At 37.9% G+C, this 10,714-nt stretch overlaps 1 long non-coding RNA gene across 1 annotated transcript; it reads left to right on the top strand.

The window, feature by feature from the left end:
* The first annotated feature begins 3,083 nt into the window (after nt 1-3,083).
* On the top strand, nt 3,084-3,890 carry LOC137503208 (uncharacterized). Its single transcript, XR_011019101.1, has 3 exons — nt 3,084-3,217; nt 3,456-3,726; nt 3,836-3,890. It is a non-coding gene; the product is annotated as an uncharacterized lncRNA (long non-coding RNA).
* Nucleotides 3,891-10,714: the final 6,824 nt, after the last annotated feature.

A 10,714-nucleotide genomic window follows, 5' to 3' on the forward strand; every position in this document is an offset into this window, starting at 1 on the left:
ATAAGTAGCAATGACATCAATAAGGTAATGTATTTTTCTGGCTTATATTTCAGTGTAAGGTCATTGGAAGTAATCAACAACCCCAGTGCCTTCTAACAACTTCAGTTGCTGTGTGAAATGGACCTGGAAGTAAAGATAAAAGAGGAACCAACCTGGTTTGAAGGAACAACAAGTGCATCACTTGTAAGCTCATTCCAGATAACTTTATAGAGGTCAATAATTAGCCCTTAGTAGCTGAATAAGTTTGGCAGGGGCATAATTTTCTATGTGCTTCCTCAATATTAACACCAGCAATTACCTTTTACTGCATGAGCTCCTATGTGTAGTATGACTCAGTTTTGTTTCTTTGTCTGGGAATGTGCCACAGCGCACTACACAAAGCTGCCAACCCATAGGAACTACAAACCACACTATTGATGTACATGTATGGGTCAAACTAGTGAGAAAAACATCATTCATGGGACAAGGAAAGGGGTTCTGGTGGTATATGCCACCGGATAATGACCGCCCGGTGGACAGTTGGCCTCTGGCATTTACTAGGGAGACGGCAATGCATTCTATGTTTGATGGTATCATAAATTAGGATCAGTGTTGGAGGCTTCATGTTGAAGGAGCCTTGGTTAGGTCCAGCTAGTGACAAAGTTGTGATTAGCAGTGTCTCAAGATTGAGGCTTCAGGGCATTTCAAGTGATAAATACCTATTGACTGACTGATGTTAATTGATTACCTCTCTTGGTTATAGAAATGGATTTCTGGAGGGTGTGTGGTCATTTCTTTATTCTGCATTTGTGGTAATGGTATCTTTGTGGTATTGACATCATTTCCTATAATATTAGCCAATTGCAGTGCTAGTAGTTGCTGAGGTGCTGGAAAATGGTGGGTTCTAGATATAATTAGGTTATGGCCAGTAGCTCCCTGGCTCTCATGGAGAACATTTTTCCTCCAAAAGAAATTCCAAGTCAGATTTGCATCATTTAAACCTCTACAGTGACATGGATGTTGGGTGAGCATGTAGAAAAATTCTGCCTTGGAAGTTTACTGTGAGCATAGTTCATCTAAAGCAAACACCCTGATGAATGTGGAGATGCAGTGGAAAATTTTGGAGAAGATGCAAGATATTTTTATCATCTTTCCTTGCTCTGCCTGTTGCTACTCTAATCACAGTCCATTGCAATCTTCTGTTAGTGTGGCTTTCAGTTCAATGGGTTTTCATCTGATAGCTCAGGGGGTAAACTGATGACATGCTAATTTCATGTCAGCGAGTATGATTCAGGTTAGGTCTAGAGGTATTTGAGGAAGCTGAATTACAGCATATGTCTGTAGTTTTACTCCGTTGCATGTGAATTCCTGTGCATCATTTTGGCACCTCAGAGTCTTTGAAAACCTTGACTGTTTGAAGAGAGATGTTCAATGAATAACTGTGACCTGACAGTAATAATCTATTGCAAACACTGTGAAGTGCTAATTTACAGATGAGATATTGCCCAATAGTTGCTTAAAGATAAAATTCTGCAATTAATGAATGCTATTCTCAGAATAAAGTGTGCTTTTTGAGTTCTGAGTTACAGGCACTACAGAAGAGAATGGTGTCTGAACATTTTCAAGATGTGAGTGTACTGCTGTTCAAGATCTCTACCTTTGGTATTTCTTGTTATGTCAGACTTGAACCCGGCATATGAGCAGACTCCCAATCAAAAACACTAGGTCACTAGGTTTAATATTTCTTATAATGCTACTGCTTCAAACTTGTACAGATATGAGAATTATGTTAAAGAAATGTGTGACAATATCGGAAACTGTTAGCGCGTATATTAAGTTTGGGGTTGGATTAGTCTGTACTTTTTACTGTCAGTATCAAAATTACTTTGGTTTAGGGGTTGCAGCTCTTCTATTTTCCCCTCTGATTATACTGGAGGATGGTTGGCACATTGTACTTTTTTTTAACTAATATCTTCCAACACTACTGCACCACCATTAGAACCACATGTAAAAAATTATTACTCATATCGTAAATAGTGTAGAATAAGTTAACCGGACGAGTTGGACGTGCGGTCTGGGGCACGCGGCTGTGAGCTCGCATCCGGGAGGTAGTGGGTTTGAAACCCACTGTCGGCAGCCCTGAAGATGGTTTTCTGAGGTTTCCCATTTTCACACCAGGCAAATGCTGGGGCTGTACCTTAATTAAGACCATGGCTGCTTCCTTCCAACTCCTAAGCCTTTCCTATCACATCGTCGCCATAAGATCTATCTGTGTTGGTATGACGTAAGCAGCTAGCAAAAAGGGAGAAGAAGTTATGTCACAAATCTTTCGTCAGTGATTTTGAGACTGGATACACCAGTCTGCTAAACAAAATGTCAACACAGGCGATTACTCTGGGTTACCCTCACATCCACAATGTGCTGGAAGATATGTGTGTTAAGGAAAGAGCAGAAGCGCCTGTGGCATATGAGAGATAAAATAGCTTAAAATCTGAATGTACATTCTCTCAAAATAAGTATTTTGTTCAGACATTGAATCCATTTAGAAAAGGTGATTAGTGATTAGCTCATTTTATTCCTCGAATAAAGGTCAGACTGTATGTTATATAGAGAATAATGTCTAAGGGCTCTAGAATACATGATTTCTGAGAAAATTTTCTTTAATATGCCCCTCCTGACACCTTGAGGACGTAAGGCACATTAAAAAAAATTCTCTCCTCTTTGTCATTATTGACCTCTCCTTTTTGTGCATCCTTTTCATCCATTCCTTAGTTCAAATACTGTTCTCTTCTATATTGAATGGTTAAGCCTGTACTATATTAAGGGCCAGTTGTACGAACAAGGAATAAATCTCCGTATAGCTATTCCCGGTATAGGCTATTCCTGGTATATCCTCGAGAGTCTGTTGTACCATTCCACATTATTCCGTGGTTAGCTATACCGGGTATAACCCCAGTGACGAAGAAGGTTGGCAATGCTTGCATCATAAAATCGACCCGCACTACGATCTTCTACTGTTACTTTTTGACAACAACAACAACACCATGTGTGCATTAGTAATTGTGATTCATTTTTTTGCTTGTGTTTGAAGTAGTTATTAAACATCATGTCGCAGCAGCAGAAGAAAAGGGCTCAAAATTACACCTATGAAGAAGCTTTACAGCTAATACGCACTGTAGAGTGTTATAAGGACGTCGTGGAAAATAAGAGGACGGATGCAGTGACGTCTAACGAAAAGGTTAGTGTTCGTTTAGTATTATTTCATTGTGCAGTCAAATTGTAATCTATTTTAGTATTATGATAGACTGCTGACCATTAACAATTTAATTCAGATTTGTTCATTGTAGCATTGGTTCTAGTCTCCCAGTAAGTTATTGTTTGCCCTTTAGTAAGAGCCTGTATTATCAAATGCAAGTAAAGTAAATATATTATAGGTATACATCTGGATCCTAAGTTAATTGTTCTCATTTTTATAGACAAAGGCTTGGGAGAAAATTGCTGCAGATTTCAATGCCCAGACCACAACAGGAAGAACGGGTGAGCAGCTACGCCAAAAATTTGACTCCCTTAAAAAGGAAACGAGGAAGTACTGTGCAAAGCTGAGGCAGCAGAGACTGCAAACTGGTGGTGGGCCACACACAGAAATTAAGGCCAACCCTCTGTATGATAGAGTTCAGGGACTCATCAAACTATCTGCAGAGGGTAATCAAAGTGTATTTGATTCAGATGCAACATTTCTGTGTGAAGGTTGGTTTTCATTATCTAATTGATCAAAAATGGTATTCGTATTACAAAAACTAACATAAATATGAATTTTCAGAGTAATGTAAGTTGATCTACAATTCTGTATTTTCAGTGCCAGTAGAATCTGCAAGTGGTGATTCGTTGCAGTTGCTTAATGTTGAATTAGGTAAGGTAAGTCTTTAACAAGCAAGATTTGTATGGGGATAACTTACCATGGATAACATGCTTTGTTTTAGTGCGTGGGTAGCAGTTAATCTACGTAGCCTACTCAGTTTTATATATACTGTATATTTTTTAACCCATACATGAACTGTGTGGGTTCACACAGAAACTCTGGTGGTTTGGTGACAACTGCCTTCTTGCTACCTATATGCAAGTTGATACAGTAATATTAATTCAGTATCTTCTGCCTAATAAAACAACACGTCACCTACTTTTACTGTAAGGATTTACTTTGGAAACTAGCCTGCATGGTGACCATGATCGTTAACTTGTCAAGTCTTTATGGTCTCATGCTGCGGTTAGTTTGTTCGAGTTCAGTTGGTGGAAAAATTTCACCATCTGAATGCTGGTCATACCAAAAGCTCACTTTCAGTAGCAAACTTCTCTTCAGTGCTCGTATAGAATAAGGGCATGTGATGCTGTTGGTAATGATTCGTTCATCAGACGTTGCGCTTTGAGCAGGACCCTTCGTGCTATTCGACAGGGATAAGCTATCTGCCAACACTGGGTTTCACATTCTCCGTGTGGGCAGTGGCGGGGGAGCACAGTAGCTATAATTGGTTGCAGTGCAAGATTATGTAGTAACCTCCCACTTGTAACCTAACCTAACCAAGGAAAAGGGGTTGCAGTATAATTAAATATGTAATCAGCATGAATTTAAACAAGAAAGGAAGGGAGTGGTGTAAATTGAATAATAGCTGTACCTAAATATCAGAAGGATAATTCCTGCATAGATTCTATCTTGTGAACAGTATAAATTTGAATAGATAAATTTAGTTCCTGTGCTACTATACCTGGGATGACAATGGAACATGTGTCCAAAGGTGATTTTAAATACTATTTTGTTAGTGTTCAATCCTTGGTTCCTAAATTCATGACAACTTCTCCTGGGAATCAGTCTGCAATAATAAAGAGAGGAGATTTTACTGAACTTTAAATAGTTATGTCCATTATGTCATGTGTCCTATATAGAACCATTAACCATCAGCAGTTTGTATTTTTGTTTTGTTTTGTACAGAGTAAGTGATACACAATAATGATTTGCTGGTATGTTGACGTGTTCCTTTGCAGTTAGGATTTGCTATTTCTGGGGTGAAAAGGTTTAGCCTATTCTTTGAGGATTACATGCAGGTGTTGTCAAGCTGAAATTATCTCAGTGCCAATCAATTAATCACTACTGATCTGCATTTTGAGCAGTCACCCAGGTGGTAGATATGTTGTTTTCCTAGCCTTTTCTTAAGTGATTTTGAAGGAAATGGAAATTTATTGAACATCTCCCTTGGTAAGTTATACCAATTCCTTAATCTCCTTCCTATAAACAAATATTTGCCCCAATCTGTCCTCTTGAATTCCAAGTTTATCTTCATATTGTGATTTTTCCTACCTTTAAAGACACCACTCAAACATATTCATCTACTAATCTCTCCACTGACAGCTCCCTGCATACCGCTTATGCTATACATGTTGATTTCCATAGTGAACCTAAAATATTTGTCCCGAATGAGTAAATTTATAAGACGCATGGCTAGTGTATACCGTGGAGGCCACTTGGAGCTACTGGCAGTGCCAATGCAGTATGAGAGACTATGCATCTTGGTGGGTGTGCTAAGTACCAACTGGTGAGCCCAACTTAGCACACCGGGGCGAAACGCTGGCAACCAGGAATGAGTTAGCTGGAAAATTTATAATGTCCCATTTATATTGGTATTCCATACCACTTTTAGTCGAGCACCTCGTCTCCTTTCTCCCAAGTGTTCCCAGCCTAAGCTTTGCAACATTTTTTTAACGTTATTCTTTTGTCGGAAATCGACCAGAACAAATCGAGGTGTTTTTCTTCAGATTTTTCCAGTTCTCGAATCAAGTAATCCTGGTGAGGGTCCTATACACAGAAACCATACTCTACTTGGGGTCTTACCAGAGATATATGCCCTCTCCTTTACATCCTTACTACAACCCCAAAATACCCTCGTAACCATGTTCAGAGATCTGTACCCTTTATTTACAATCCCATTTATATGATTACCCCAATGAAGATCTTTCCTTATACATACAATGATTCCCATTAGGAACCTTCACCCCATCAACGCAGTAATTAAAACTGAGAGGACTTTTCCTATTTATGAAAGTCACACCCTGACTTAACCTCAACTGGTATTATGGACCCTCACACCCAATAAAGATCTGAGTGTGAGGCAGATGAACATTCTCAGGTTCCTTCTGAGCAAAGGCATTTTATTCTCTATATTTTCCCTTACGATGGTACATTGAAATTATATTCTGTGCCAGTACATTGGTTCCACATTTTAAGTAAATTAAGTTTCACAATTTATTGAATTAAAATGCAGTCTGTATCAGTTCACTGTCTAAAAATCATTTACTCTGGAACTGACTTTCAGAAACTAGTGAAGATTCAACGTAGTTTCTGAAAGCCAGTTCTGAATTAAATGATTTTTACAACGTGGGTTGATACACACTGTATTGTAATTTAGTCAATTGTATCAAGCCATCATCACTGGGATAATTATGGCTTAAATTTTTCATAAAGTTACACAGTTCAAGATTTAAAAATGAATGTAATTCCTAACATGGGTCTCATGAAATGGTACAGACATCCCTCTGTAGACAATGCTAGGATTAGGTTACGCATTACGTCAAGTGTTGACCCATTTATGTTACTCTTGCCAATACTGTTTACAGTTGAACCATACCAAAGAGAAAGAAAGTGTCATCACTTGACTTGAAGGTTGAACTTTTATTTTATGATCTGTTCTAGGTAATCATTTAATTAGACAACATATCTTGCCAAGAACATTAATATTTATCAGAGAACTGCCATAATAAACACCATTGTGGTGGAAAAACATAATATTGCATTACCTGTTGAATCATAAACATAGATAAAAGTGAATTGAGAAGCAATCATTACTGTACTGTTAATACAAGCATACAGAGCTAAGTAATCACACTTTCTCTTCTGTTTGTTATGGTTAACCCTTTATTTTTAATGGCTTTTGCAGTTTCCATACATGATATTATGAGCATTTTCTTTTATGTTTAGGATACAGACATTCAAACTGAGGAAGATGGTAGTGTCTCCCTGCCGTTTGATGACCTCCCAAGTAGTAGTACTGGTATGTATTATGCACTCTTTGCAGAAGATGCAATAATGTTAATGCAGGGAGTCTCGTAGATATGAATTTAACAATGAATTAAATTTGTTTAGAAAGAATGCTAGGTAATTTGTAATGTCTGTAATGTGGGTGCTAGAGTTCGCTGAAATAGATACCTCGAATTTAGATAGAGCATGGTAAATTTCTTCTATGTACTGGTACATCTGTTATAGGCCTTACCTAACCCTCTGAAAACAAGTAAACGGGTGGGAACTGCATCTAGGTTGTGCAATAACTTCTCCATGTTAATTTAAAATAAATTTTCTATATTCTGACATATAGATAATATGAGGAGGAACATTTCATCGACACATGTAACAAATGATACTGACAAAAGATTGGATTTTCCATATACATATACAGTACAACAAAAACTGGATCTGTAATAGAAGTACTTGAGAAATACAGCAGGCCCTATATTTTCAAACACACATTCCATTGAAAAAGTAGTACATGCTGTCCATAGGCAACGCATTGTCTACCCATGTAAGAACGCTGTAAAAACTTCTACGTGTAACACATATTGTCTCAGAAATGAAGCTGTACATTGAAAAGACTATGTATAACACACCCCTATATGGGCATCCAACTTTTCTTTCCAAATTGTCATGACATACATAGTATGAGGGAGTATTGTCAGTCTGGAGAGGCAGATCTCCTCCACTTACAAATGAGTCATCTTAAGAATTGTATCAACCAAATTTCACATGATTTTCTGCCTTCTGTTAAAAGCTCTAATTTTCTAAAGTACTCTAGACTATACAATATTAGCAAACAACATCTGATATGGAGACCTTCCAGCTTTCGTATATGAATAATTTATTTTTTGAATAAATCTAATAATAATAATAGTAATAATAATAATAATAATAATAATAATAATAATAATAATAATAATAATAATAATAATAATAATAATAATAATAATAATAAATGTATTGCAGGGGTGTAATATGTATTATCACATTGTATATAATTAATATTTCAGTAACTTACACATTTTTACACATTTTTTATTTTCAGAATTCACTTGGAACAAATATTCACCAGGAATGCTGAGGACTCCAAAGCATCCTGCTTTAAATGCTGGCAGCTACTCGATCGACTCGGTACCAATCCCTGATGTTCTCAAAGGTGAGAATCGTGACTAACACACACACACACACTCTCTCTCTCAAACTACCAACTATACAGACATTTAACTATTAATCAAAAAATTCTACTAACAGACAAACTGTGACATACTCAAAATAGACCGTACAAACATAAGAATCCAATCATTTGGAGACAATACAGCTGCAATATACTGCATTCAGAAGGGATACTTTTTTATTAATGTTCAAGTGATTAGTGATCCTAACCTTCAAATCAGGGATGTATTTGCTAGATGGCCAGGTTCTGAACATGATCGTACAATATTTAACTCCCATGTCGGAGCACGGTTTGAAGTGGGGACAATTAATGAAGTGGTCTTGTTACGAGATCATGGATGCCCTTTAATAAAAAGTGTTTAACTCTGTGCTACTTACATCCTAAAATGAGACCTCAAAACCATTATAAATAACAACATAACACACACACAGAACTCTGTGAGGAGGATTATAAAGGTCTGGAAGAGGCAATTTCTCATTCTTAGCTTGGGACTGTGAATCAAACATTGGTCAACGTCTTTATGTTGACTTCATGCACCATGTTCTACAGCTGTATTAAAGATTTGCATTGTTTGTAACTCTCGCGAAAGTTAACATCATGCTAGCTGACATTTTCCGGGGAAAGATTGAGGAAACGCAAGAATCTTAACACTGTGTTAAACAACTCATGGTAGTTAGCCTTCTTTTGTCAACTGTTCATGAAAGTGGGCTTTAATTTAATTATTTCATCATTATCCGTTTAACTTCCAGGGTTGGCTCCCCCCTCGGACTCTCAGTGAGGGATGCCACCTCTGCGGCACTGTCCTGGAGCGTGAGATTTTGTGTTGAGGTTACAACTGAGGATGAGGTCCTGTACCTAACCCGTGATGCTGAACAGGGGCCTTGTGGGGGAATGGAAAGATTGGAAGGGGTAGACAAGGAAGGAAGAGGAAAGGAAGTGGCCGTAAGTTAGGTACCATCCCGGCAATAGCCTGAAAGAGAAGTGGGGAGACCACGGAAGTCCACTTCGATGTTGACTGAGGAGGCAATCGAACCACCTTCTACTTAGGTGACTTCCTGGGGCTGAATCCTCATACCAGTTTTCAAATATAATGGCAAAGCCGGGAATCGAACCCGGGCTTCCGGAGATGGCAGCTAATCACACTAACCACTACACCACAGAGGCGGACTCTTAATTTAATTATGATCAAAATTAAATTTCTCTCCCCTTTAAATACAAACTTTGTGAGTACCCACAACAAACATTATTATTATTATTATTATTATTATTATTATTATTATTATTATTATTACAACTTCCCCATGCGGAGGCTGCCACAAGAACAAAGTATGCCGACTACACAGTATTTTGTCTTCTACGTTACTGTTGACTTTGCTATTGTGCCAGGTAGAGAAATCACCACAAGGCTCAATACCGTGCACTTGTTCATGTTTTGAGCGGGTGTGCATTCAGTGAACTGTCTCACACTAAACAAACTATACCTTACATTTAAAAAAATACTTTTTTTAGTGATAGATTATGCAAACAGCTCGGCTACAAATATTAATTCAATTAAATCATTAACTGTAGATAATCTTGTCAATTTGTGTCCCACTGCAATTACATTCTGCTGGCATGTAAGTGAAAATAAGAAGTGATACAATATTATAATAGGCTTCATTTCTCTTATTCAACAGACCAATCAAGTAGTCCTACTCTGCCATTGCAGATGGAAAATCATGATGGTATGTACCTATTATGACAAAAAAAAATCCTTTTCCATACTAACAATTAGTATGAAAATATAAGATCGCTTTTATAGTTGCAGGTACTTCGGGTACCAACACAAGAGAGGCGGAGGTGGAACGTCCTCTACTTAGTCGGCGTAAGCCAATATTTAGAAAGAAGAGCTTACCACTGTCTGCAACGGGGAAGAAAATTGAACCATGGGTCACAGCGAGGACTGAAGTAGCTCAGCTGCAGAAGAGGCTGCTGGAGGAACAATTGCGAGAAGTGCAGAAAAGAGATGAAAGAGAAGCAGCTCTCTTTCATATAAAGAAAAGGAGCTTAGAACTAGATGTAAAAATTAAGGAGGAGACCCTTAAAAATCTGACAAAATAAAAGATTTAAATATGAAGACAAGTTGTTTCATACAGTTCTGATTGAAAACCTAAAGCCTAGATCCAAAGTAATCCACAAAGTTATCCCTAACAGCACCATATCCCACATCCTCATTTGCCACTGCTCCTCTCTCATCTTCAATTGCAGCATTGATAGCTTCCTGAAGCTGGGGGTCTATTTCAGGTAAGTCCTCGTTCATTTCGACTGCTAAATTGTGAAGCACAGCACTTGCCACAATTACTGCTTCCACCCTTTCAGTCTTCAATCTAATTCCATTTACCAGTACTGGAAAACGCCTCTTCCACACCCCATATGTCCTCTCAACTACATTCCTTGTTCTTATCTGT

This window comes from Anabrus simplex, chromosome X (assembly GCF_040414725.1).
Source record: "Anabrus simplex isolate iqAnaSimp1 chromosome X, ASM4041472v1, whole genome shotgun sequence".
Taxonomy (NCBI): Eukaryota; Metazoa; Arthropoda; class Insecta; order Orthoptera; family Tettigoniidae; genus Anabrus; species Anabrus simplex.